Below are 26,955 nucleotides of genomic sequence, written 5' to 3'. Positions count from 1 at the left end.
CCGGGACGCAGGGTACGGGGTGGGGCAGTTTGTGGGGGGCGGTAATTGAAAGGCGTCGCCTGCTGCCCAACTCTTGTGGTCTCCTGCACTAAGGGCGGAAGGTTTGAATCCTGGAGGTGGGGTCTCCTGTCTGGAGTTTGGGAAACTGTAAGGTGAATTGGAGGTGTGTGGGTTTCCTGGTGCGTAACTGTGTTTTAAACTGTGTGACGTGTACTCTGTAACACGTTAGTCTTGAATACACGTCTAGCGATAGGAAGTTAGATAGCTGGAGTCATAGCTTTGAACTGGGCCTGGGCAGGGGAGCGTGCGTGAGGTCCGGGACGTGGACCTCTGGGCTGGCGCCGTGCTGCGTGCGGGGTAGCTGGCGTTAACAACTCGTCTGTGTCCCATTGCCCGATCACACTCGTCCTCCCCGCCTCCTCCCCCTCCCGCGACACATCTCCACCCCGAAACTCCAGGCAGGAGAACTGTAGGGATGGAGAGGAATTTTTTGCATCCTTAAGTCGGTAGATAGGTGGGAAAGGAACAGTGTTCTTAATATTTTATTCCGGAACCGTGTTTTTGTTACACTATTGGGGCTACTTGGAAAGGAGTCCTCCACCCACCCTCACCCCGAAACAGCAGGTAGGGGTGTCTCATCGTCTTCTGTGTGAATACATTAAACATTACTTAAGATTAGGTGACGTGGGTCGGGGTTGGGACTGCTGACATGCATACACATGTCAGCATTCTCTGTCTACTAAAGACACAGAATGACTGTTGTGTATCTTGAGACAGGGCGACTTATTTTCCGTGATAGGAAAAACTGTTGGAAATTATTTGGAGGCAGGGGGAGTAGCTGAAAGGCGCCGTTTGTGTTTTTCTTCTACCCCACCCTTGTTCTAATCGCATTTGTCTGAAGGCTGGTACGGAAGAGTGAGGACGCATTGGGTGAGTGAAGGGGAGAATGCAGTTGGCCTTAAAGATACTATGTAAAGTTGAATGGTATAAAATGATTGCTTTATAAATTTATCCTGAAGCTTTAAAATCCTCATGTTTCATATGGAGTGGAGTGATGTGACTAGTTCATTTCTCTGGGATCCTGCAGGTATACAGACCTCTGCTTTCCCTTCCTCCCTCCCTCCGTCCTTCCTTCCTTCCTTTCATTCTTTCCTTCCTCTCTTTCTTGGTATGGTACATTTCTCTCCCCGGATGGACATAATGCTTCCTGTGCCCCTGGTGTTTTTTGGGGTGGGTTGTTTTTTTTTGGTGCAAATACAGTTGTGCTTTTTGTAGTTCTGTGTAAAATACATTTTTAGATGAAAAAAACCCCACATTTGTTTTTGTTTTATTTTGGCATTTAGTCACAGGTAATCGTCACATCAAGTTTGCAGTGCCTTGCATTAACTTATTTAAAACTGTATAACTAAGTTGTTAGATTTAGTTGAATTATGTGTATAAGTTTGGAAAAATTGAATTCTGATTTTTTTTCAAGTTTCAATTAGAGTTATAAAAGGAGGGGATTGCAACATCTTGATTCTCACAGTCTTTAATATTTAATAACATCACACCAGGAGAATTTAAGATCCATATATTTTGTACTTCCTTCAGTCTGAAATATAAGTTTATCAGTAACCCTTCCCATGTGACAGATTTTTAGTGTAATAGACTTTCAATAACTAAGGAATTGAACATGTCTCTTTCAACTATGAGAATTTAATGTATTTACATATCTGGCTCCAAACTTATCAATTCTTGAACCTATCGGTAAAAGACCTTAGATTTCATAAACCGAAGTCATGTAGCTACAGTTTGTAATTTTATGGTATGTTTTATAATCTTCTATTTGACATTCTGCAGTTGGTCATCCACACAGATAGCTGACTATACACATGAGTTAGCATATATATTTAGATTGACCTGAATAGAAACAAACTTGATGTTTTCTAAATTTTGAATTAGAATATAGAATGTGTTGATACAAAGCCGAGCCTTTAGTTTGTATAGACTAGTAGTTTCCAGAATATTTTGGTTTTAACCTTCTATCTAATCTGAATACTACTTGTAAAAACTGGAGGAAAATCCTAAATTATTGGAGGAAATTATATGGAGGAAACTACATAATAGGATTTGTTTTTGGCTAAAAGATACTCTCTTAGACTTAGAGTATTAAAATGTTCAATAATTATTTAGAAATAAACCTAAAATGTTTGTTAAGAGTTGGAACAATATAAGTATTTGCTCTTCACCCACCCTTACCTCAGATTTTCATTTTCTTTTCTTTTATGGAATGCAAAGTTATTGGGAAAAGCTCTCATTGAACTTTCTCTAACTAGTAGTCTGGTTAAAATCATTGCAGAGTAAACCAGATATATTCCTTGCATTCATTGGGGTGATTCTGTTGCATTTTAAGCACTGAACATTAAAATGATGTAAAGCCTTTACTGCAGGTTAAAGCATAAAACATTCTCAGCATGTGGAAGTCATATGGTTTACGAAAAAAGTAGAAAATCAGGGCATTGGTGCCTGTCCAGTTTAAGATTTCATCCTGTAACTGTGAAAGACACATTTATTGTAATATGATTGCTTCTGAAAATGTTGCCTATATTATGGAAATTGGAAAGCTAAACTCTTTTAAACTAATCTGTTGGTGGTTTAGTGTACTGTTACCGTGAATGCTGTGGTAGCAAACTATGTATCAAGGAGGCCTTTAGGGCTCAGCTTTATGTCGAATGTCTAGTGAGGCTTCATTTCACTCTTGTGCTAACAGATTTCAGTCTTAGCACAGCACACGTCTTCGGGTGGAGCATATAAATTTAATAGCTCAATAATTGGTAAGTTACAAAATGTATTGCAACATCTCTCCTTGGTTCCTTATTTAAAAAATAGAAGTAGCTAATTTATGGCAAGTTTTGTGGCAGGTATTAATTGGAATGGCATTGCTTCTTTCAGTAGATATTGAACACATTGGGAATATTTATGCCTAATTCCTTCATTTTAGGTCTTTTATTACATTAGTCCATCCCAATTTTAATGTTTCCTGTAAAACCATGTTTGCTTTTCTGTTCATTTCATTGCAGCTCTTGCTTCTATTGTTTTTATATGCAGACCTTTAAACTTTAATTATTTCTTTTGTGAATTAGAAATTTATCCTGTGATGTCATTTTTCATAAATGTAAGTGTACCACTCAACTTTTAAAAAGCAAGAACATTTACAGATAAACTTAAAGATGCTCAGTAAAATATGTTGGCTTTGTTTGTTTTGTGAACCTGCTAGTTAATTTTATAGCTCCCTTGGCTATTTAGCTAGATTTTCTTACAACCACGGCCTTTACTTCTCAATTTAGCTGAACTTTAATTCTAAATCAGTTGTTAGGAGCAGAAATCCTAGCTCATCTAGAGTGCTATGTATGTGCATTCACATGTGCACTCACACATATAAAACACCTTTAAGTTTGTTTATATGTGAAATCGGTATATACCTACCAGACATGCAAACCATAAAGAAGGAATTTGAACCACAAATAACAGGAGACTAAAGAGTGGCTCAAGCTAGAAACCAAAATGTAACCACCCCCCCACGTGCTGTCCACACTGTAGAAGCTATGGAGATTTTCAGTATCATTGTAAACTATTACTTTAACAGATTCTTCCAAAATCTAGTTCTCCAAAATGGAAGCTACTGGTATTGAAATTTTTCTCAAAATAATATTAAGTAATGTGACTTAGATTCCTGGTGCAGCTATCCCCACAATTGACCCTTAACGGACTTAGGGCTCATCATAGGTATAGTGAAAAGATTTTTCTGAGTGATTATTTGACATAAAACTTTTAGTTAGAGTCTATTTAAACATAATCCAGTGCTTTAGATAACTTGTTTTCTTGATCTTAGATGAAACAAGTTGGAAATTTACTATAACATTGTCTTGGATACCTTCCAAGAGCATTTAGTTACTGGAAGTTCCTGGCATTCACATAGTTTCCCCCACCCCCCCCCCCCCCCCCCACTGGTAATAAGGTGAAGTTACAGTAAGTTTTTCCAATGGTTATTATAATGTTAGTGCAGTATTTTACAGGTCTTTGATTTAACTATAAGGGCAGGGTTTTTTTTTTTTTTAACATTTACAAACAGAAGGAGAAAAAAGAACAATAGTTGGTTTAGCTTTGAAGTTACATTATTTTACATTTTTTGAATCCTAAAAATAGGTGGTCACAGACCTCTCCTTATAAGTGATCAAATTAGAATAAAATCAATTCAAAGAGCATTTAGATTTTTTCTTACAGTTAAAAGTGCTGATAATGATCAGAATGTTACTCAGTTCCACATACTGAATATATTCTCTGTAGATTCTCCTGTCCATTTTGTTTTTTAATCCTCACCCGAAGACATATTTACTGGTTTTAGAGAGAGGGAGAGAAACATTGATGTGAGAGAGAGAGAGAGCTATCATTCAGTCGCCTCTTCTTTGTGCCTGACCAAGGACCCAACGGACAACCTGGGCATATGCCCTGGTCAGGAATTGAACCTTTGATCTTCCAGTTTATGGGACAATGCTCCAACTACATGAGCCACACTGCCCAGGGTACTGCTCTGTCCATCTTTTTGTTCAGTTCTTTCTCAGTGGTCTGCATGTGGTTTATTGAAAATGTATAATAGCTCTCTTTTACTGTATGCGCATTAAACAATTTGTATGGGAATTGCCAGGCAGCAGTAGATTTAATATATATATATATATATATATATATATAAAATCACTTTTTTCAAAGAGGAGATATCAAGTGCTGAGGCTGTAGCTGAAATGAGGATGACTTAAGACTGAACCTATCTGCTTAAAGATTGTCATAAAGTAATCATATGATTAAAATATGAAGCTATTGGGTTGGGCCTAGTCAGTCAAGCTATGGAATCATTTTTACTCTCTCCATCCAGTCATGAAGTCAAGTTGATTTTGCATCCTTTGTACTTATCTATTATTCTCTTATTTTCATTCTGGTTGCTATTCCCTTGATTCAGGCCTTCATCATCTGGCTTGCCAGAAATATCCCATCAGTCTCTTAACTAATCTCCCTGCTTTTTAGTGTTTTCCCTGAGTCATTCTCCAACCCTACTGTGGGATATTGCTAAAATAAAACACAAGTTTAATTTTCAGCTGTACTTTGCCTATAATCCATAGTGGCTCACTAGTGTTTGAATAAATCCAAACTATCATTCCACCGTGTGTCCAGATCCTGGCTCTGCCACTTACTGTGTGACCTTGGGCAAGCCATTTAATTTGTCTCTGCCTCAATTACCTCATCTACGGAATGGGAATAAATACTCCCTTCATAGGATTATTGTGAACCCTTAGAATGCTTCTGGCATATCTTAGTGAGATTAGTTAACTAGTGAAATTATTGTTTCTACCAGCTAATGTTATGTTCTGGTACCTGCCTTACATTTTATCATTACGTATCCAGACCCTTAGCCAAACTACTGGTGGGCTGAACAAATACCCTGTAGCATGGATATAGATAGAGGGTTGGGTGTTAGTCTGTGAGGGTTGCATTGTTAGTAGTGTCTTCAAAAGTCAATAATTAATTGTGAACTTTAAAGCATATTGCTGTGTAAAGAATGATGATATATTTTTTTGTTCTGGCCTTTTTTTTTCTTTCCTTCCCCAAATAAAGAGTAATACTAGTTAACTTGTTGACTTACTTCAGGCTACAATTTGAAAAAATCACTTCCCTAGCCCTGTTAATACATTTTTTTTCTGGGTTTCTAATTTAGATTTTCCCTTGATACTAAAACTTTCATATCTTCTCACCTAATTCCAACAAAAGATCTAACTGTGTAGTTGCTTCCACCCCACCCCCACTCTCCTGCCCAACAGATCTGACTTCTCACTCCAGATCAAGTAATGTGTTTTCTCTAAGTTGCTCTTGGGACAATTGGATAGTTGTATTATATGTGATCTGAAAGCCACTTTAGATAGGCATCTGTTTTATTTACTTACCAATGTTTATATTTGATGCTTATATATACTGATTCAGTTGGTTTTCCAAAAGTGGTAGTTGATTCACGTATGGTGATTTATATCTGTGTCTCATTCCTTTGAAGGAGGATAAAGTCCTGTTTTTACCACACTGAACATCACAAGGATACATGTTACCCAAACTATTATATAGGGGTGGCAGGATGATAGCTAAGGCACAAGTTTAGACTTTAGAATGTAATTTTTATAGGATGCTGTATTATGACTGTGGTTTGCAGCCACGGATTTAGCCAGCATTTGCCTATCCTGGAACATAATTGTTTATTGTGGAGAACTTGAAAGTAGCTATTCTGAATATTATCTTTATTGGTTGAAAATGCATTTTTGGAGTCAAAGACAGCCTGTATGTAGTTTTACATAGTAGCAGTTTAGAACCACTCAGGACAAGAATGGTTGCTTGCACACTCTTATCCAAGGAAGACCTCTCAGAGAAGATGGCACGGTCTTCCTTATTCACTGTAGAATACTGTCATCATGCTTTCAATAAGATGTCACTCTCCCCCCAAAGGGTGATAGGTCTATGATTAAATATAATTTCTTCAAGGGTTTTTTTCCTCAAAAGAAGTTTCTTCTTTTAAATAAATACAATAATTTAAAAAACTATAGGTATTGCTTGCTTTACTGTATATTACAGGCATCAAATGACCTGGTCTTCTTTCCTAAAACAAGGAGTTGTTTAATCTGCACAAGTTCCTGGTTACTTCCAATTTTAAGTTCCATTTTCTGAAACAGAATGTTTTGTTGACAGCGTGTCAATTAGGTGTCTTTACTTTGTTATTGACCACATAAGTTTATGTGTATTACCTGGTTAGGTTTCAGTTCTAGTTTGAACTGAACAGGGGAGGGGTATTTAGATTTCAGTTCTAGTTAAACAGGGAGGGTATTTAGGTTAATTTGTTTTTTATATGTACTATTTTTGTTATTAAGTGAATTCACCAGTTGTTTGCTTATTTTTACTTGTAATTTTGAAATAGCTACACATTCATAAGAAGTTGCAAAAATAGTAGAGAGGGCCCTGTACTTTTCACCTAGTTTCCCCTCATGGTTCTATCTTATATAACTTTAGTACAATATTAAATCCAGGAAATGGGCATTGGTACAGCGCTTGCCATTTTATCATGTGTGGATTCTGTAACCCCCACCACAGTCAAGATACAGAACTGTTCTGTCACCACAGAGATTGACTAATCCTCCTCTTAGTCATAATTCTGTTTTATCAGTATTAAGAGAAAAAATCGCAATTATTGGGTCAATAATTCTACTCTTTTGCTTTTTGTAGTAGTTTAGAAATTCCTTTGACACATTATGCAAGTTTTTATGGAAAAATTCCAATTAAACTTCCTTGTTTTGGGAATTTAAAAATTGGCAAGCTTTACTTGAGGACTTTTAGTACCCGTTAAGCTTTTTTAATATGTTAACAGTAATTTAAAAAGTTCCTGTAAGTAAAATGTGAAAGATTCAAATAAATTCAAGGTTTAAATGATATATTTCTTGCCAGAGAGGAAGTGTGCTAGCATCTGTATTAGATAACCAGAATTACAGTTATTATGACATTAGTTTGTCTTTTGACAGTGTTGAAGCAAACTTGTCAGATTAATTAATTGTGCGCTTATGTTAAGTTCTATTTTGAATTGTTGTAAGGGAACTCACTTCAAAGTCAGTTCAAAGATCATTTTCAGAGAAAAAGGCTCTTTAGAGGAAAAAAGGGGTAACTTGAGACTTTTCTTCATCTAAGTACAAGAAAGGACCATCAAGTTAAAGGCTGGTTACAGGGCTGATGATACTCTGTCTTTCCTTATTATCTGTATGAGTTATAAAGCCTGTCAAAGATGAGGCTGTTAATGCAACATACTGCTTATTACAAACATCAAACAACAAAGGTAGCAGCTAACAAAATATTTTCAAGTATATTAACAGGAAAGGTATATTGTGGTTTGTCTCCACCAGGTTTGAGACAATTCTTTATTTGTCAACCCCGATAATTTACTTTGAAAAGATCAATTACATTTGTTTTTTTAAAAGATTTTATTTATTTATTTTAGAGAGGGAAGGGAGGGAGAAAAAGAGAGAGAGAGAAACATCAATGTGCGGTTGCTTGGGGGCCGTGGCCTGCAACCAGGCATGTGCCCTGACTGGGAATCGAACCTGCAACACTTTGGTGGTCGCAGCCCTTGCTCAATCACTGAGCGACGCCAGCCAGGGCTTTGATTTGTTTATTGACCAGAATATGATAAACATTGGTGGTGCTTCTGGATAAGTCAGATTCATATATAGAGAGCTCTTACAGCTACCTGAGATTTTACTTCTAGTGGTACAATTCTTTTTTCTGCTTTGGGCTTTTCTGTTGTTGGGTTTTTTTTATATATTGGTGTACATTCCTTTTTTTTTTTTTTTTTTTTAAAGAGGGCTTCAACTAGGAATTGCTTGGCTTTGAGGAATGGTGGTTGTAGGGACTCCGCTCTTTTGGGCTGATACAGAAGAACTAGAGCTCGTGCGAATGGAGGACTGTCGAATTTGGAGAAACTGGTCTCTGTCTCTCATTTTAGGGACGTATGGTTTCTGGTCTTGCCTTGTTTTTCTGTGTCTGCTTTATTGACCTTTCTTGCTTCTCCCTTCCGTTTTTATTTGCTTTGCTATAGTTTTTTATAGTTTCTGTTTCTCCATAACTTTGACTAGCAGGTGGATTTGGAAACTGCTCTTTAAACTAAATCTTATCTCTCAGTGGCAAGTGTGCTTTCATTAGTTCAGTTAGCCAGAGAGAAATCCGAATACATGGCATGAGCATGTGTTAGATGTCTGTTCCTCTTCCATGACGTGAGCGGTAAGGCACAGGGGCAAGTCATCTTTTATGTAAAGCCATTGCTCTGGGGTGCTCTACCTGAGGAGGTTCTCTTGTCAGGGATAAAGGGGGCACACTCAGTTAAAACATGTCAGGTCTAGCAGTGCATGTTTAGGGACTTGGTATACAAAAGTGGTTGGATTTCACCCTTTTCTTCAAGGATCAGATAATTTGTAGGAACTGGCAAAAGTCTCCTGGTATAATTTAGCATTAGTGGTTATGTTAGTCATCTCGGCAAACCAGAAAGATGACAGACTGGGAGTGTAGTGCTAGCCAGGATTAAGAAAGAGAACCACAGATAGCACTAGAGACAGGGATATTCTGTCTCTACAAGTGGCTTACAGACTGCTAAAGCATGAAAGAACGTAGAAGCCATTCTTGTAGGTTACTAGATGCTATCAAGGAGATTCCTGGTTGAGCGAAAAAGCTTTTTTGTTGTTGTTCTGCCTCATATCAAGTAGACAACCTTTTGGCCACCATTTTTCTCATTTTGGGAATCAAGAGACATCTTAGTTCCCTAGCTGGATAGCTCTCAGTTGGTTAGAACATCGTCATGATACGCCAGAGTTGCAGGTTTGATTCCTGGTCAGGGCACATAAAAGAATCAGCCAATGAGTGTATAATAAGTGGGACAACAAATTGATGTTTCTCTCTCTCTCTTATCAATAAATTTAAGGAGTTTTTTATAAAGAGATATCTTAGAAAACTCACTCCTTCACTAGTCCAGATCTGTAATATTTTCATAGATGCGTTTCTGATGCCAACTATTGTGATAGAAAATGTCTTTCATCTTGGGACAAGTTCTCCATAACCTGGCAATGTAAGAATTGACATACTGAGTCGGTTGAGTGTCAGGCAACACCATATGTTATGCTTAACAGAAGCTCTGTGATGGCAGGAAAGGAACTGGAACTTTTCCCCCACGTCAATATTAGAGTTGGTGAGCCATTTTGGAGCTAAAGCCTCCAAAGCCAAGTCTTGATTATGTTACCAAACCAGGACTGAGATTTTAGAAATAAGCGCAAGTGAAGAATAGGCAACTAAAGAACCCAGAAGATCAGAGTCAGATTACAAAGCCACAGGAGATGAGATAAACAGTTGGGGAGCCACAGAATTCTCACACTTAGGCTGCAACAGAGGAAGGGAGTGCATCTCAACTTTTGTGCAAAAGAATTGCCTGGAAAAAAAAATATTAAAGTTTGAGTTTTTTGAGCTCCACTCTCAGATTCTTAAAATCTTAGATGGGTTGAGGAATATGCATCTTTCATAAACATATTAGGTAATTGATGTTGGCCCTCAGAATATTTGGAAAATGCCAGATGTGGCATAATACCTACTGAGATACTGTGTGCTTGGTTGTATGGTGGAGGGCTTGGTAATCTTAAAATACCTATTTGTAACATGGGATATATCTTTCTTGACACAGCCTGGCTTATTATGTTAAACATCCTCTGTAATTGCTTATGCCACTAAATTGTGCAGTGGCTGTGTTTGGTTAGGTGTGGCTCTTTTCTAGATGTTATACTTATGGTTAGTATTATACCCCAAACATCTAGTCTGTAATGGTGTGTCATCAGTTCATTTTTTTAAGCTTTAATATTTTTACATATCAACTCTTAGGGAGTCCTTTCCACCCCTGTGTTAGTAGTTCTCCATCACTCTAGTTTTCTGGGATCTGTTGCACAAAGATTTTTTTCACTGTATGCATTTCTGGTATTCAACCATCTCTTGAATCTTTGCCCTCACAAATGAATTCCCTACTTTTTTTGTTTTGTAGGTCTGTCATCCTTTCAGAGTCATCACTAATCCTAGAATATTGAGCTGGTTGGAACATGGAATTTGGAGTCAGACTGTTTGGGTGCAAATCTGACCTCCACAACTTACTCTGTAACTTTGGGCAAACTATGCGTGCCTCAGTTTCTCCATCTATGAATTGGAATAAATAATAGTATCCGTATCATAGGGTTGTTGTGAGAATAGAAGCAGTAGTAGTAAAGTGCTTAAAACAGCAGTTGGCACCGATCGGGGCACACCTTCCTTTTAATCTTATTATTAGTTGGCCTGTCCTTCTGTTTCTAAGGTATATTTACTCCCCTGCTGAGTCATTAGAATTTTTATACATTGCATGCAGTCCTTTCCTAGGTACTTATTTTTTTGTTGTTGTTTGCCGATTTTTTCCCCTCAGTTTTGTTCTTGTCAGCCCTACTTGCCTTTGATGCAAATGTGTATTTCCTCAGTTAAAATTCTTTTCTATCAAGGTCTTCCTTCCATTATTATCCTTTTCCTTTCTTACTAAGAATTACCTCTAGTCTTGAAGTTCCTAGATTTAAAAGCTTTAAATTACCCTTTTAGTAATTTCCTTTTGTACTTCTCTCCCTCCTTTCCCATCTAACTCATCAGTGTTCTGCTGATTCCTTCTCCATCACATCTCTTGGATGCTGCTCTTCCTTTTTACATCTGTAGTTGTCATCCTCATCACTTCTTGCTGAGATGATTGCAGCAGTGAAACCAGCCTTGCTGCCTCTTTCCTAGTCTATTCCACAGGGTGCAGCACTGCTAGAATCATTTTCATGAACACTCTTCATCCAGTCAGTTCGAATTGTGTTAGATTCCAGTTTTTAATTCCTGTGCACTTTAAAGTTTCTCTAACATTTTCTCCTGTACCTAGCATCCTACTTTCTTATTCCTAAAGATGTTTTTTCTGTTATATTCAAGTGAATTAAGTTCTTCCCATTATATATTTTTAGCGTTTATTCTTGATGTTTGCTATTTTCCCCACTTAATATGCTTGTATATCCTTATCATGCCTGTTAAAAATCTTCTTAATAAAACCTATTTAAAGTCTTCCCTCTCTGAGGAGACATTTTCCAGTGAACCCTGTCACATTTGGGCCATTTACTCCATATAGGCTGCATTTATGTACTCAGATACAAGTATACATGATTTTTTTGGTATTTACTTGCAAGGTGTATCACATTTGAAATATTTTAGTTTTCATTTCATGTGTATGAATTGGAGTCTTAGTTGAAATGTAAGGTCCTTGAGTCTCCTTTTGGCTTATTCCCCCCTCTGTTCTTTGCCCTTCCCCTGAAATTTTAAGTTCGTTATTAATTCTTATTGTGTAACCGATATTGATACCTATTATATGAGTAAGACATAGGCCTAGACTTTAAGAAGCTCACAGTTTGAGTTTTATAGGATCAGAAAGAAGACTCAACCCTGAGGTACAACATCTCAATACTGTATCTGAGTTACTCTTGGTTCAGTAATTCGTCTGATCCACCATCAAAAAGTAGTACTTAGCACTAGGTAGATTTAGAGGTCTAAGTTCCTGACTAATATGTTTTGCTGTAAAGTGCTGGTACCAATGGCAGTGGTAAAGAATGGTCAGTGTAGAGAATAGGTAGAAATTTTAGGTTCATTGTCTCCTGAGGATAAGCTCAGTTTTTGCCTGATTACCAAGACAGCAGGAGATCTAGAGACTTAAAAAATTGCAATTATAAAGTTATTGTAGAGAAAAGAATCCAAGCAGTAAAGAAATATATATAAAATAAATATAGCTACCCCCTCCTCTCCTGACATGTTCTACTTGTGTTGTTGTCTGTTGTTCATAAAAACTACCCGCAAAGCTAGTAGACTAAAACTACAATCATTTCATTCTTTCTCAGGGTTCTGGGGGTTGACTTTGTTAAGAGGTTCTCCCTTGGGATCGCTCAGCTGGAGTTATCTGAAGCCTAGCTTACTCATGTGTCTGATGCCCAGGTTGGGAGAATGCAAACAACTGCAGGCTGGGTCAGCTGCGGCTTCATGGTTACCTCTCTCTGTCTCTGTGTGGTCACTAGTATGGTGGCTTAAGGATACCTGGACTTCTTACATGGCACCTCAGGGCTCCAAAGGAAGGTGTCCCAAAAGAGAAAGAAGGCTAGACATACCACTTTTTATGACCTAGCCTTGGAAATCAGAGCGTTACTTTTGCTGCATTCTGTTTGCTGAGACGGTCCTGCTGGACTGCCCATGTTCAAGAGCAGAGAACGCAGGCTCTGTTTACCTTTTGATAGAGGAAGTGGCAAGGTTCTAGAAGAGCATGTATGAAGGAAATATTGTGGCAATTATGGAAAATACTTTCTCAAAAAGAAAGAAGAAGCTCCTGCCTTTTGTCACAGCATGGATGGAACTGGAAGATGCTATACTAAGTGAAATAAGCCAGTCTGTGAAAGACAAATACCATATGATCTCATTTATAAGAGGAATCTAATGAACAAAATGCACTAACAAGCAAAATAGAACCAGAGGCATGGAAACATGGAACAGATTGATCGCAGCCAGAAGGGAGGAGGGAGATAATGATGAAAAGAAGGGGAAGGAACTAGTCAAAGAACATGTATGAATGACCCATGGACATGGACGACAGTGTGGGGACTGACTGTGGGAGTAAGGGGGTGGGTTGGGTGGAGGAGTGCAAAGGGGGGAAAATTGGTACAACTGTAATAGAAAATAAAAATTAAAAAAAAAATACATTCTGCCCTGGCTGGTGTAGCTCAGTGGATTGAGCGCGGGCTGTGAACCAAAGTGTCGCAGGTTCGATTCCCAGTCAGGGCACATGCCTTGGTTGCAGGCCATGACCCCTAGCAACCGCACATTGATGTTTCTCTCTCTCTTTTTCCCTCCCTTCCCTCTCTAAAAATAAATAAATGCAATCTTTTAAAAAATTAAAAAATACATTCTGAAACCTGAGGGATAAATGCTATTAATAATTTGGTTTACTATCTAATATTTTCCTTTGCATGTATAAATCATATTTCCAATGCCTCCTTATATAATTATATCACACTCCAACTTTTATTTAACAATATATAATGGTATCAGTACATAAAGACTTGCCTAATTTTTTTGAGCATCTTAAATGAGTGAATCATAATTTTGTTATTAAATATTCATCCATTATTAGACAGTTAAGCTTTCTGGAGTGTATGTGTAGGACCGTCTCTTACTCATGTTGAATGGGCCTGCAGTGAATGTTGCAGTGATTAGCACTATGTAGGCAAAAGATTGTGTTTCCTTCCTATGTTGCTCCTCCAACTACCTGGAAATTTTTTCTTTCTTCTTTAAATATATTTTATTGATTATGCTATTACAGTTGTCCCAGTTTTTCACTCTTTGCACCCCTCCACCAAGTACTACCATTTCCTCCAGCAGTGCCCTCCCTCCTTAGTTCATGTCCGTGGATAATGCATACAAGTTCTTTGGCTATGTTCTTAACATGCCCGTTTATTTTGTACCTACCAATTTGTGCTTCTTAATCCCTGCACCTTTTCCCCCTTTCTCCCTCCTCCCCCTCCTTGCTGATAACCCTCCAAATGATCTCCGTATCTGTGACTCTTTTCCTGTTCTGCTTGTTTGGTTAGTTTGTTTTTTAGATTAGTTGTTGATAGTTGTGAATTTATTGCCATTTTAATGTTCATAGTTTTGATCTTTTTTTGATACAATTTCCTTTAACATTCCATGTAATAATGGCTTAGTGATGATGAACTTTAGTTTTACCTTGTCTGGGAAACACTTTATCTGCCCTTCCATTCTAAATGATAGTTTTGCTGAATAGGGGAATCTAGGTCGTAAGTCCTTGCTTTTCATCATTTTGAACACTTGCCATTCCCTTATAGCCACAAAGTTTCTTTTGAGAAATCAGCTGACAGTATTATGGGAACTCCTTTGTAGGTAACTCTCTGTTTTTCTTTTGATGCTTTTAAGATTTTCTCTTTAACTTTGGCATTTTAATTATGATGTGTCTTGGTGTGGCCCTCTTTGGGTCCAACCTGTTTGGGACTCTCTGTGCTTCCTGGACTTGCATGTCTATTTTCTTCACCAAATTAGGGAAGTTTTCTTTCATTATTTTTTTAAAAGATTTTATTTATTTATTTTTAGGGAGGAAAGTGGGGGGAGAGAGAGAGAGAGAGAAAGAGAGAGAGAGACAGACATCAATGTGCGGTTGCTGGGGGTTATGGCCTGCAACCCAGGAATGTACTCTGGCTGGAAATCGAACCTGGGACACTTTGGTTCCCAGCCCGCGCTCAATCCACTGAGCTATGCCAGCCAGGTCTTTCATTATTTTTTAAAAAATATTTTATTTATTTATTTTTAGAGATGGGAAGGGAGGGAGAAAGAGAGAGAGAGAAACATCAATGTGTGGTTGCCTCTCATGTGTCCCCCACTGGGGACCTGGCCCACAACCCAGCCTTACTGGGAATCGAACCTGCAATGCTTTGGTTCACAGCCCATGCTCAATCCACTGAGCTGCACCAGCCAGGCCTCATTATTTTTCTCAAACAAGTTTTCAGTTTCTTGCTCTTTCTCTTCTCCGTCTGGTATCCCTATGATTTGGATGTTGCTACATTTGGAGATGTCTCAGAGGGTCCTTAGTCTGCCCTCGTTTTTTTGAATTATTATTTCTTGAATGCTTTTTTTCTTCCTTGTGTTCCAAATTGTTGATTTGGTTCTCGGCTTCATCCCCTCCACCGTTGGTTCCTTATAGATTTTACTTTAGTTCACTTAATGTAACCTTCATTTCTGCCTGGGTCTTTTTTATGCTGTTGCAATACCCAGTAGGTTCTGTGAGCATCACAATAACAAGTGTTTTGAACTCCACATTTGATAGGTTGCTTATCTCCATTTTACTTAGTTCTTTTTGTGGAGTTTTGTTCTGTTCTTTGCCTTGGGGCATATTTCTTTGTCTCCTCATTTTGGCAGCCTCCCTGTGTTTGTTTGTATGTATTAGGTAGAGCTGCTTTGACTCCCTGTTTTAATAGTGTGCCTTATTGTAGAAGAGTGCACCTGTAAGTTGTATGGGATGAGTTGTAAGCTTTAGGTAACTGCCAGGGTGGAGCAACCTAAGTCACTGCTGTGGCTCTGTGGGGAAGGGCTCATAGAGGGGACAGTGCTGCTGCTGGCCACTGGAGTTTTGCCTGGGAGGACTCTGTCTCTCAGCACTCGCCCTGTGACTGGCAAGTCACTTCACTTTCTCCCCATGTGCCACTAGTGCCCTTCCAGCTGTTGACCTGGTGCTGTATCCCAGAGGGAGTGAAAGTCCTAAGTCTGTTGGGGGTGATACGAGGGCTGGCCTTAGAAAGAGAATAATAATAATCACTCTTGATTTACAGGATTTGGTGATAGGATTTTAGTAACCTTTGATTATTTGGGATAATCAGGATGCCCTTTCTATCTATAAATTATTAAATTATTTTGCTGGGTTCCAGTTTCTCTCATGAATATATTTAATCAATTTTAGTTTTTCAAAGACTGCTACCAGCTGGCCTTATCCTATTTAACAAGTCTCTATTTTAAACAGGCTAACTTTTCTGTATGTTTGCTGTAATTCTGGATTACCTTCATCTGGACCTTTGCATATTAAACCTCATCACCAGCCTCTCACCTCTTATATTTCTTTAAAATACTTATACTCAGCTCCTTAGTTTTCACTAGTTAAATGAAGACTTGACTCTAACACATTTGCAATCTTTGTATGACTAGCACATTTTTTGCTTTGATTATATGAATTTTCAGAATATATGCATAATTTTGGCCACAGGAATTTGTGCAAGCTAACTCACCGCCTAATAGAAATGGTATTATTTATAACTTAATCAGAGAATAATCAGAGATATCCAGAAACTGGCAATTTAGATATTTTATTGAATTATCTAGTAACCATCACCCAATGGGAAATGTAATCTGAATAGACAGTTAATATTTTCAGAGTTAGAGGATTAAGCTGAGTTAATACAGGGTTGTTAAAGTTGTTAATTTCTGCTTCTGTAGTTGGGGGAAAATGTTAGTTCTCCCCTGCACTTTCTGTTAATGATGTTTCTTCCTCCCTCCCTCCCTCCCTTCTTTCCTTCCTGTTTCTTTTCCTTTTTTAATTAAAAACTTATTTATTGCTTCATAAAATTATATAGATTTCAAGTGTACAGTTCTGTATCATCCGTGCATTGCATTGTGTATTTACCACCCAGAGTCAAATCTTCTGTCACTGTGATTGACTCCCGTTGCACCTTACTATGCCCCCGGCCTTCCCCCTCCGGTAACCACCACACTGCTGTCTGTGTCTGAGTGTTTGTTTGTTTGTCTTGTTTGTTCATTTGTTCTCAGTTTTATATCCCACATATGAGTGAAATCATATGGTTCTTGAAAGATTTTTTATTTAGTTTTAGAGGGGGGAAGGGTGGAAGATAGAGAGGGAGAGAAACATCAATGTGTGGTTGCTTCCTGTGTGCCCCCTACTGGGGACCTGGTCTGTAACCCAGGCATGTGCCCCAGGCATGGGAATGAACCAGCGACCCTTTGGTTCACAGGCAGGTGCTCATTCCATTGAGCCACACCAGCCAGGCCTGGTTCTTCCCTTTTTCTGAACTTACTTCACTTAGGATGACAGTCTCAATATCCATCCATGTTGTCATAAATTGCAATATTTCATCTTTTCTTATGGCTGGGTTGTATTCCATTGTATGTATGTAGCTATATATACACACAAACATATATGTGGTCATCTTTAACCAGTCATTTACAAAAGGACATTTTAGTTTCCATGTCTTGGCCATCGTGAATAATGCTGCAGTGAACATAGGAGTACATGTATTGAGGGACCTAAAAAACCCTGGAGTTTATTTATTAAAAATTTTTGTATTTATTCTTACATGTTTAAATTTCAGTCACCTTCAAAGTACTCTCCATTTGATGGAATACACCTATCAAGACTTTTTTTCACTGCTCAAAACAGTTTTTGAAATTGTCGATTTTAATGCCTTTTAGTGCTTTTGTGAGTTTTTGTTTCACCTCTTCCACATTAGCAGAACATTTCCCTTTGAGTACTTTTTTCATCTGGGGAAACACAAAAAAATCTCTGGGAGAGAGATCGGGTGAATAGGGAGGGTGGGGCACAGGGGTCATGCCATTTATGGTCAAAAACTGCTGAATGTTCAGTGAGGTGTGGGCAGGTGTGCTTGTAAATCCCCCTTCGTGAAATGGGCGAACATGTTGAGAGAGTCTTCAAAAAAATCCACTGAAGCTGAATGCAGTCTCTCACAACAACTGATGCAGATGGGTTCCTAGAACACTCATGTAGTGGGGGAGGCCTGTGCTACAAGAGCCCCACCATCCAGAAGATAACTGTGGTTTTTTGGAGGGTCTCCCTTCTTACCTTTATAAATTAATGTTTTCAAATTTGGGGGGTAGATAACCTAAAAGAAGGGTTGTTGGCGATTTCTTTATCTAGAGGAACTGTGAGAAAAGGATAAGAGTTTACTTAGAGCAGCATGACAGCATTAACTTTTAGCTGGTGAGATTTTTAAAAGTAACCATTCCTTCCATTTAAGCTTACATGAAGACAAAATTCACTGTCTAAAAAGTTATTTTGTATTTACATAGTTGTCTTAGATGACAGTTATAAAATACATTATATTTATAAAATACACAGTATCTGAACATTTTAACTTGGCATGTCCATTTTCTCTCCATTTTCAAACATATTGACATAAGTACAGATTTGTAGAAAAAACTTTTTGAAAATGATGTTTTTGAATGGGCTATTAAATTAATAATTCTGAACTGACCGAGATAGTAAATTTGAAGTGATATGTATTGGAAATGTTATGAGAATTATTTGCAAAAAAATGGTTTTTGGGGAGAAACATTTAATTTCTTTTAAATGAAAGATTACATTCCAAATGAACCATATGTATGTAGGGTTCTATTTAGAAGTGGCAAAGTGCATTTTAAAGCAGTTTATTGAATGTATGTGGTGATGTTTTGCATTGGTAGTACTTGTATCAGCAAGCTGTAATGGAGAATCCTTGACAGAAAGAGACCAGAAATAATCTGGTTTATCACTTGTGTCCAATAAGGAAACGAAGAGAGAAAGACAGCCCTGTCCAAAGTCTTATTGCTGAGTCAGAACTCAAATCTCTTACCTCCTTCACCATCACTGTTATATTATAGTCACCAAAGGCAATTGAACTCTAATTCAGTGTCTCAAGTTCTGCAAATTTGTGATGGACTCTTAAGGGATTTAAATAACTTGCTTTTTATTAATATTTCTATATTTTTAACAGTGATTCAGTTTCTCTTGTTTTCCTTATCACCTTACTGTATATTATACATTATCTAAACGGTCTAATCCAGGTGGTGTAAAAATGATTTGTACAGTCATTAATTGTTAATATGCCTCTGCACCATGTATTTTTGGAGGCCTCCTAGCTGCTTAACGTCTTTTTGGGATCTTAGGCAGCTTCTCTTACACTTTTGTCCTGAGTCTTGCAGGCTTTTGCTGGCCCTCAGGTTATGAAGCCCCTCCGCTGGAGGACTCTTAGGTAACATAGGTATGCTTGGTCATTGTATTGCCTGATTTTATTCATTGACACACATTTGGGACATCATGTTGTGCTATGGGTAGGTAATGGTTTATGATTTAAATATAATTTTTTGCAAACAAACATAGGAACATGTTGTATGTTTTGGTTTGTACTTTTAAAGTAAAATGTAATCAGCTTGTCTTGTTTTGATTTAAAGGATTTTTCCTAGGACTGTAATTTATCTGAGTTCAAAGACTAGATTTCTTTTTATTCAAATTCAAACCTTATGTAATTTGAATTTTTATCTTGAAGTTATAAACTTGAAAATCTAGAAAAACAGAAAAATAGATGAGTGTTATTAAAATCTGGGTTATGCATAAGGCCTTAAATTTTGGCATTAATAAATACAACACCAGAGTAATGGATCATTTGAAAGCATTTCAAACAATTTTTTTTTTAGTTTCACCTACCTTGGTAAGTATGATAGCCAATTGTAGGAGAGTGGAAAAGCCATGTAAATAGTTTCCTCAAACCATCTGTGGCAACACATTGATGTTTGAGTTTCCAATTACTAGCTGAATGATGCTTTTGCTAAATACAGTAAAAATAAATGAGTAAGAAAAATTTAATGTTATCAGAATTATTTGCGAAACAATTATACGGGACTTTTTAACTTTGCATCTCCTTATTTTACATATATACCTTTTTATCAGATGTATGATTATCAGGTATATGGTTTTCTCCTAATCTTTGGCTTACATTTTCCTTCCGTTACTGTTATGTTTTGAAGTAGGAGTCTTTCAATTCTTGGTAAAAGTGTTGCTTATCTTAACCACAAGGCCTAATGAAATAGGAGACCAGTGCTGGGTACCTTATTCTTGTCTTCAGCCCTACTTCATAAGGTGCTTTTATAATCCTAGACTTTGCTTGCTGAGTGCTAAATAATTGAGTCACTATTTAAAACCAGATATCTTAGTATGTGTGTTGGGGGACATGTTTTGTCACCATATCATTAGCACTTGAGATAGGTGAGTTTAATGTCCTAGACCTAGATTAATCTATTTAAAAATACCCAGAATTTTATAAACCTAAATTGTCAAAGTGGATATTAGAAAGTTACTGGAGTTTATATGGTAAAATTTATGTTTAGAAACTTAATTCATAACTGTAGGCTCAATATATAACCTATTAAATAAAGAATGGTTAACAGGAATTTCATCTTACTAAAGGTTAAAAAAATTAACCCCCATCAGAATCATTTTTCCCACTTTTAACTATGCAGAGGCATTGTTTGGCGGGAGAGGCACATATCTGAACACATGCCTTCACTCTTTTTATCTCAACAAACATCTTTATCAAGTTCAGCCAGCATCCTTTGAACCATAGCACCATGACAGATGATGTCGCAGTGAAACCTGTTTAACATCTGTAGCCTAAGTAGGGGCTCAGTAGTGTTTGAATTAATAAATGAATATGTGGTTTTCATTTCAGTAAGAATTCCTTTATTCTCTATTATTATTTCTGTGATTGCCTGCTTATTTGCCTAGAATTTATTCCCTTTTATTTGAAAACAGTGTTACGCTTTTAATATCTATAATGGAAATGAAGTGTTTTATAAAAGCCAGTAGGTGCATTATAAACGTATACAAATAGAGTAAGAGAACTACAAAGAAAATTGCTACAGGAACATATTTGTATTTCTTCAAAAGTGGCAAAAGAAAAATACTACAAGATTAGAGTATGAGTTAGGATACTTTCTTTGCAAAATTACAAAATCTACCGAAGCTAACTTAAACTATAAAGGGAATTTATTCATGAATGTTTCTGAAAAATCCCAAGTCAAAGCAAAAAGTTGATCCAGAGATTCCAAGATGTCATCAGTAATCTTGTTGGTGTTGTGCTGTTTGACTTTGCATTCTCAATTTCCTAGAGCAGCTCTGTCCAATAGAAATAAAATGCAAGTCACTTGTGTAAATTTAAATATTCTAGTAACTATGTCTCAAAAGGTAAAAAGATGACAATTTTAATGTCTTTCATTTAACTCAGCACATACAAAATGTTGCCATTTCAACATATATTTAGTATAGAAATTATTTAATAAGATATTTTAGATTCTTTTTCATGCTAAGCCTTCAAAATTATTATGCCATATTTTGCCGTGTATACTACGCAGCCATGTTTTTGGCCCAGACTTTTAGGAAAAAACCTTCCATTTAAATTTTTTAATTCAGTTGTTTATTTGTGTTTAGAACAAAACCAATTATCGTATTCCAGGGTATTATTTTGGATATGGATATCGTTATTGCTTTCTAGAGTTACACTTTTAATACGTAAGCATCAATAAAAGAAGTAAAAACATTTATGTAGATATAGAATTAGTACTACTTATATCCAATGTGCATCCTTAAAAATTTGGGCAAAAAAGTGCGCATTATACACAGCAAAAGTACAACATAACACATCTCTGTTGGGATTAATGACATTTCAAGGGCTCAGGAACTATATATGGCTGGTGGCTGCTACAGTAAACAGTGCCGTTCCTGCTTTGCCTTAATGCTGTCTCTCTGTTATCTCAGGTTGGCTTGCTGCAGTCAGTGAAACCATCCAGGCCTGGAGTTTTCTTTGCTAGAATATTTTAAAACTATGAACCCAATTTCTTTAATAGCTGTTAGACTATTCAGGTTATTTTCTTTTGATAGTTTATGTATTTCAAGGAGTTGGCCTGTTTCATCTGAATTCCTGAACTTTTTAACATAGAGTTGTTTTTACTTTATTCTTTTACTCTCTGTAGAGTCTTTAATGATGTCCTCTCTCTCATTATCAAAACTCATGTCTGCTTAAATGTGCTTTAGATGAGTGTTATAAACAAACATCATTTTAATACCAGCACATCAAATTTAAATACTTCCAGGCTTTTATTCAGCGTAAGTGTGCAAAAGTAGTAGAATCCAGATCATTCAAAAACATAGTCATTTTCTGGGACATGAGTGAACAAATAACTAAAAAATAGTCTGCTGGTAGTGGTTCTGATGTTTATTGAAGTCATTTACATACCTGAATTCAGTGAAGACTGCTAAAGTCATAATCCAGTTTTGTAATTAGACAGCAAGAACTTCTTCTGAAGACATTACCCAAACATTGTAGCAACTTTTAAAGCATTTCTTATAGTACTAATTCTCAACTGAAAAATTAGGAAATTAAAAAACAAAGTTATTTATTCAAAATACCAACAAAGAGGTAAGTGACAGATGGACTATTGGTTGCTAAATGTTCCTGTCACAGCTAACTTTACTTTTACAGTGAAGGACTAACCCTGATAGAAGATATATGCAGAAGGAATATTACAGTGCTGCAAGTAATTTAATATTTTTATATGTATATTTACCATACACCATGTTTATGTGCCCTCAAAATGACATAGTGATATTATAAACAAAGAGGGAGGATGGTTTAAGTATACCCTGTTCTTCGTACTTGAAAAATGTGTTAGGGATTAAGTTATTTTGGCACTTCTTGAAATTTATCCTATCACTATTTTGTGCTGACATAATGGAAGACAAGATATTTGTTAAGATATTGTATGGTTGGATTGTTCTGAGCTTTACCTTATGTAATGGTTCTGTGTAAGCATGTATTCATGCCCTCACACCTGAATATTTCCTCAAAGGAAACATAGTGAGCACACAGTATGTTATAGACTGCTGAGATTTCGGGGGGTGGGGGTGGGGAATGAACAAAACACAGTCCCCTAACCTTATAAAGTTTACTGCTGATGAATAGGAATAAATGAAGCAAGTGTGATTTCTGCCATGATAGAAATAGTACCAAGGTGGTATTAGAAGCAAAAAGAAGGAAGGCTTTTATTTTGGCTTTGATTTTTTTTTTAAAGATTTTATTTATTTTTAGAGAGGGAAGGGAGGGAGGGAGAGAGAGAGAGAGAGAAACATCAATGTGTGGTTGCTGGGGGTTATGGCCTGCAACCCAGGAATGTACCCTGGCTGGGAATCGAACCTGGGACACTTGGCTTTGATTTTTGAGAGGAGTCTCAGAAAAGGGTTTATCTGTCTATTTTTAAAAAGACTAGCAAGTTGTATAAAATAATGTGTAGATGAAGTAGTAATATGGATAACCTAGGGTGAATCAGTTGCTGACCTAACTGGAGATTTATTATTTCAATTCCTATATTGAGCTAAGAATAACTTATTCTTAAAGAAACTAGACTAAACATAGAAGAAAATTCTTTATGGATTCTAGTGTAATTTATCACAATTGAGTAGCTCTGAATTCCTTATATTATTGTGATGGCAGAAAAAAACCTTTAAAATGATCATTTCATAAACATTTAAATCAAATATATTTTCATAGTTCCTTTGTCATTTGATATCAAAATGATGGATTATGACCTTTCATTCTTTGTCACATGGTGAATTGTGTTGTGTAAAGGAAAACTAAGATTTTGGAAAGATTAAAACTAGTTTTTTTCAAAAAATTTTTTAAATTTATTTTTAGAGAGAGGAAGGAAGGGAGAAGGAGAGGGAGAGAACAGCAGTTGGTTGCCTCTCAAGTGCGCCCTGACCAGGACCTAACCTGCAACCCAGGCATGTGCCCAGATTAGAATAGAATCTGCGACTCTTCGCAGGACAGGGCCCAACCTACTGAGCCACACTGGCCAGGGCTGGAAAGATTTTAACGCGTTTCTCTACCTGTAGTAAAATAGGCATTCATGCATAATACTAACAGTGTGATGAAACATTTGTGTGTATGGTTGACCAAATGAAACAACATGGCAGGAGTTACTTTAATGACGACTTTGATAACTGGATGTTTCATTCATTATTCAGTATTAGTACTGCAGAATTACTTCATTTAAAATATAGAAGATGTCACATAATAAAACATGCTTATAGTTAATTTTAATGGGTGCATATGTGGAACTTATAAAATAAAATGACTATATGTTACTCTTCATATTCTAGGTGACTAAATAAGTAAAAACAAACCTCTGTGTTTGGTTGCACAACAATAAGTTGTAAAGCTTGAGCCAAGACCAGCCATTCATATGAAAAAAGCCACTGGTAACAGCTGTAGCCTAGGTGGGACAGAACCTCCAGGGTGGGGCATACAGTGTTAGCCAGGTTGATGGAGTCTCAGACATGGCACCTGCTGCTGGCTCTGTGGCTCTGGGGGCGGGGGCATGCTTCAGAAAAGGGACAGTGGTGTCTGCCCAGCTCTCTGTGACAGGTAACTGTCCCCAAGCTCTTGCCTTAAGCCATATACCTTTTTTGTTCCCTGTATGTCTCTGGTGCCTTTCTCAAACTAATACCTTGGTCCTGGAGCTCAGAAGGAGTGAGTCTGAGTAAGTCTGTGTGTGGATTCTTTAAGGGGAACTGCTGGGGGCTCCAGAGGCTTTTTCCACCAACTCAATCCCCACTGGCTTCTGCAGCCAGAAGTTGTGGGGACATACCCTCCCAACATTGAAACCCTGGGCTGGGGGGACCTGTTGTGGGGCTGGGACTTCTTGCTCCCAAGATATGCCTCCCAAATTTTTAATTTTTATTTCTTTATTTTTAGAGAGAAGGAAAGGAGAGTGAAAGAAAGGGAGAGAAACATTGATGTGTGCACACCCCCAACTGTCAATCCAGTCTGCAACCCAGGCATGTGTCCTGACTGGGAATTGAATGGCGACCCTTTTGTTCACAGGCCGGCACTCAATCCGTTGAGCCACACCAGCTAGGGCTCCCTCCTGAATTTTTATCCACCACACATGAATGTAGGACCAGCCTATTCTGTGTCTCTGCCCTCCTACCAGTCTGGGTGGGTATAGTTTCTTTAATTCTGTAGTAGTTAGACTTCCATTCATTTCAATTTTTGATGGTTCTGAGTGGCGGTGGTTCTATATTTTAGTTGTAATTTTGGTGTGGTTGGACAAGGAGGCAAGCTGTGTTTACTTATGCAGTCATCTTGACTGGGAGTCTCAAGAAGATGTTCTTAATCCTTATTTTATTCTTTTTAAACCGGAGCCATACAGTTACTATTAACTCTTTCTTTTGTTTCTTTATTGGCCACCACTATATGTATTGTTGCCTGCTTTCAGCTATGTGGTAGTGATAGGAAAAAGGCTTTGAAAGTGTGTGGGGTTCTGTAGGTGAAAATTAATGTGCTTCTTAGTAATGTTTTGCATGTCAAGCAACTGGATCCTGACTCAGGAATACTGACTCAGCCTTGAAGGTTTGACTCAAGTACCTATTACTATAGCAATCATATGTGAAAATCCCTCTCATTATTTATTTTACAGGCATTCACGTATGCTGTTTCTTTCTCATTATGTTGCTTCTTTTTTTTGCCTTTTTAATGAGACACATTTCTATTTTAAAAACCTCTTCAATCCTTTTAAAGTCAATTTTTCTATATTTTTAAAATAAGTATAATTTAAAAAATAAATTTAAAATAATTATAATTTTAAAAATAAGGTACATGTAACTAAAGGCTTTTCTCTGTACTGTTATTTTTGGTGACCTTGAATGCTACTTTTAGACACTTATGATAAATGAAAGGTTGGAAGGAGTTAAAGCCTAGTGCGAATATGGTAAAAATGATGTGTACTCATTCAAATAAAGCATAAGCATTTCATCAGTGTTAGTCTTTTGATGTTGATCTTTCTGGTTATAATAAAGTGAATCTCAGTTTGTTACTTGCCTTCTAAAATATTTGGTAACATATTTAAAGAATTTATATGTAAATATGAAAGAATTTTGTCAGTTTATTAGTGATTATACACACATACACCCCCCCATACATACTAGTCATTTAAAAGGCTGATGGATTAAATATGTTAAATTTCTAGTGTTTGAATTTTACCTTTGAGAGGATATCTCTGCCATAAAATTATAATGCCTCTAACAACCTCATGACTTATTCCAGATCTAGTTTAAGAGGTTAACTCTTAATTTACCAGAGTAGATATTGTAAGATAAGGCTTTATTACGATGAATCCAAATATCTATTTTAAGGTTTTCAATAGCAATCTTTACAAGGCAGAGACAGTCTTTAATAAGGTAACTCTTACAAAAGACCTACAATTGCCACTGGTACCGCTGTAAAGAACTACTACTATTGCTATAAAGGAGAGTTGTGTGGTGCTCTAAATGCCCGTGTGACCTAGTCTGGGAAGCCAACCAAGACATCCGTGGAAGTGAGATCTGAAGGATAAGTAGAAGTTAATCAGTCTGTGAGCGGAGAGAACATCCTTCAAAGCAGAAACCGTGTGGTGACTTGGCGTTTGACAAGACTAAGTAAGGATCAGCCAGTATGGTTAGAAGCAAAATATCCCATGTGTGTGATGCCAAATGAAGCTGGGAGGGTAGGATGGGGCCAGATTAACCGAGGCTTTTTGTTGCATGTCTGAGGGAAATTAGTCTTTATCCTAAGAGTAAATGTTTTAAGCAAGCCCAACGGTATGTTTTGAAAAATCTCACTCTGGTTGTTCTGTAAATGATTGTGGAAAAGGGGGGGAGGGTTTTTAGGAACATCTATAAAGGACACACGGACAAAACCAAGGGCGGGGTGGGATCTGGGTGGAAGTGGGGATGGCTGAGGTTGGGGGAGTGTTGGAGGGAAAATGGAGACAACTGTACTTGAACAACAATAAAAAAGAAAGAATGATTGTGGGAAGAAAAGTGAGGAGGCAGGCTTGAATACAGACTAATTAAATAGAGGTGATGATAGTGGGCACCTGGATGGAATGATGGCGATGGCAATTGATGGA

General features: G+C 37.2%; 1 protein-coding gene and 1 long non-coding RNA gene across 2 annotated transcripts in view; one reads left to right on the top strand and one right to left on the bottom strand.

Annotated features, from left to right (window-relative positions):
- The window catches only part of HMBOX1 (homeobox containing 1), a 166,920-nt gene that overhangs the window by 483 nt on the left and 139,482 nt on the right, over nt 1–26,955 (top strand).
- LOC118501974 lies at nt 21,593–24,486 on the bottom strand. The gene is made up of 2 exons (XR_004904636.1): nt 23,211–24,486; nt 21,593–23,059 (listed from the first exon to the last, which is right to left on the bottom strand). It is a non-coding gene; the product is annotated as an uncharacterized LOC118501974 (long non-coding RNA).

Source organism: Phyllostomus discolor, chromosome 8, assembly GCF_004126475.2.
Source record: "Phyllostomus discolor isolate MPI-MPIP mPhyDis1 chromosome 8, mPhyDis1.pri.v3, whole genome shotgun sequence".
NCBI lineage: Eukaryota > Metazoa > Chordata > Mammalia > Chiroptera > Phyllostomidae > Phyllostomus > Phyllostomus discolor.
The sequence above is the reverse complement of the archived record's forward strand: the minus strand, read 5'-3'. Positions and strand labels throughout refer to the sequence as shown.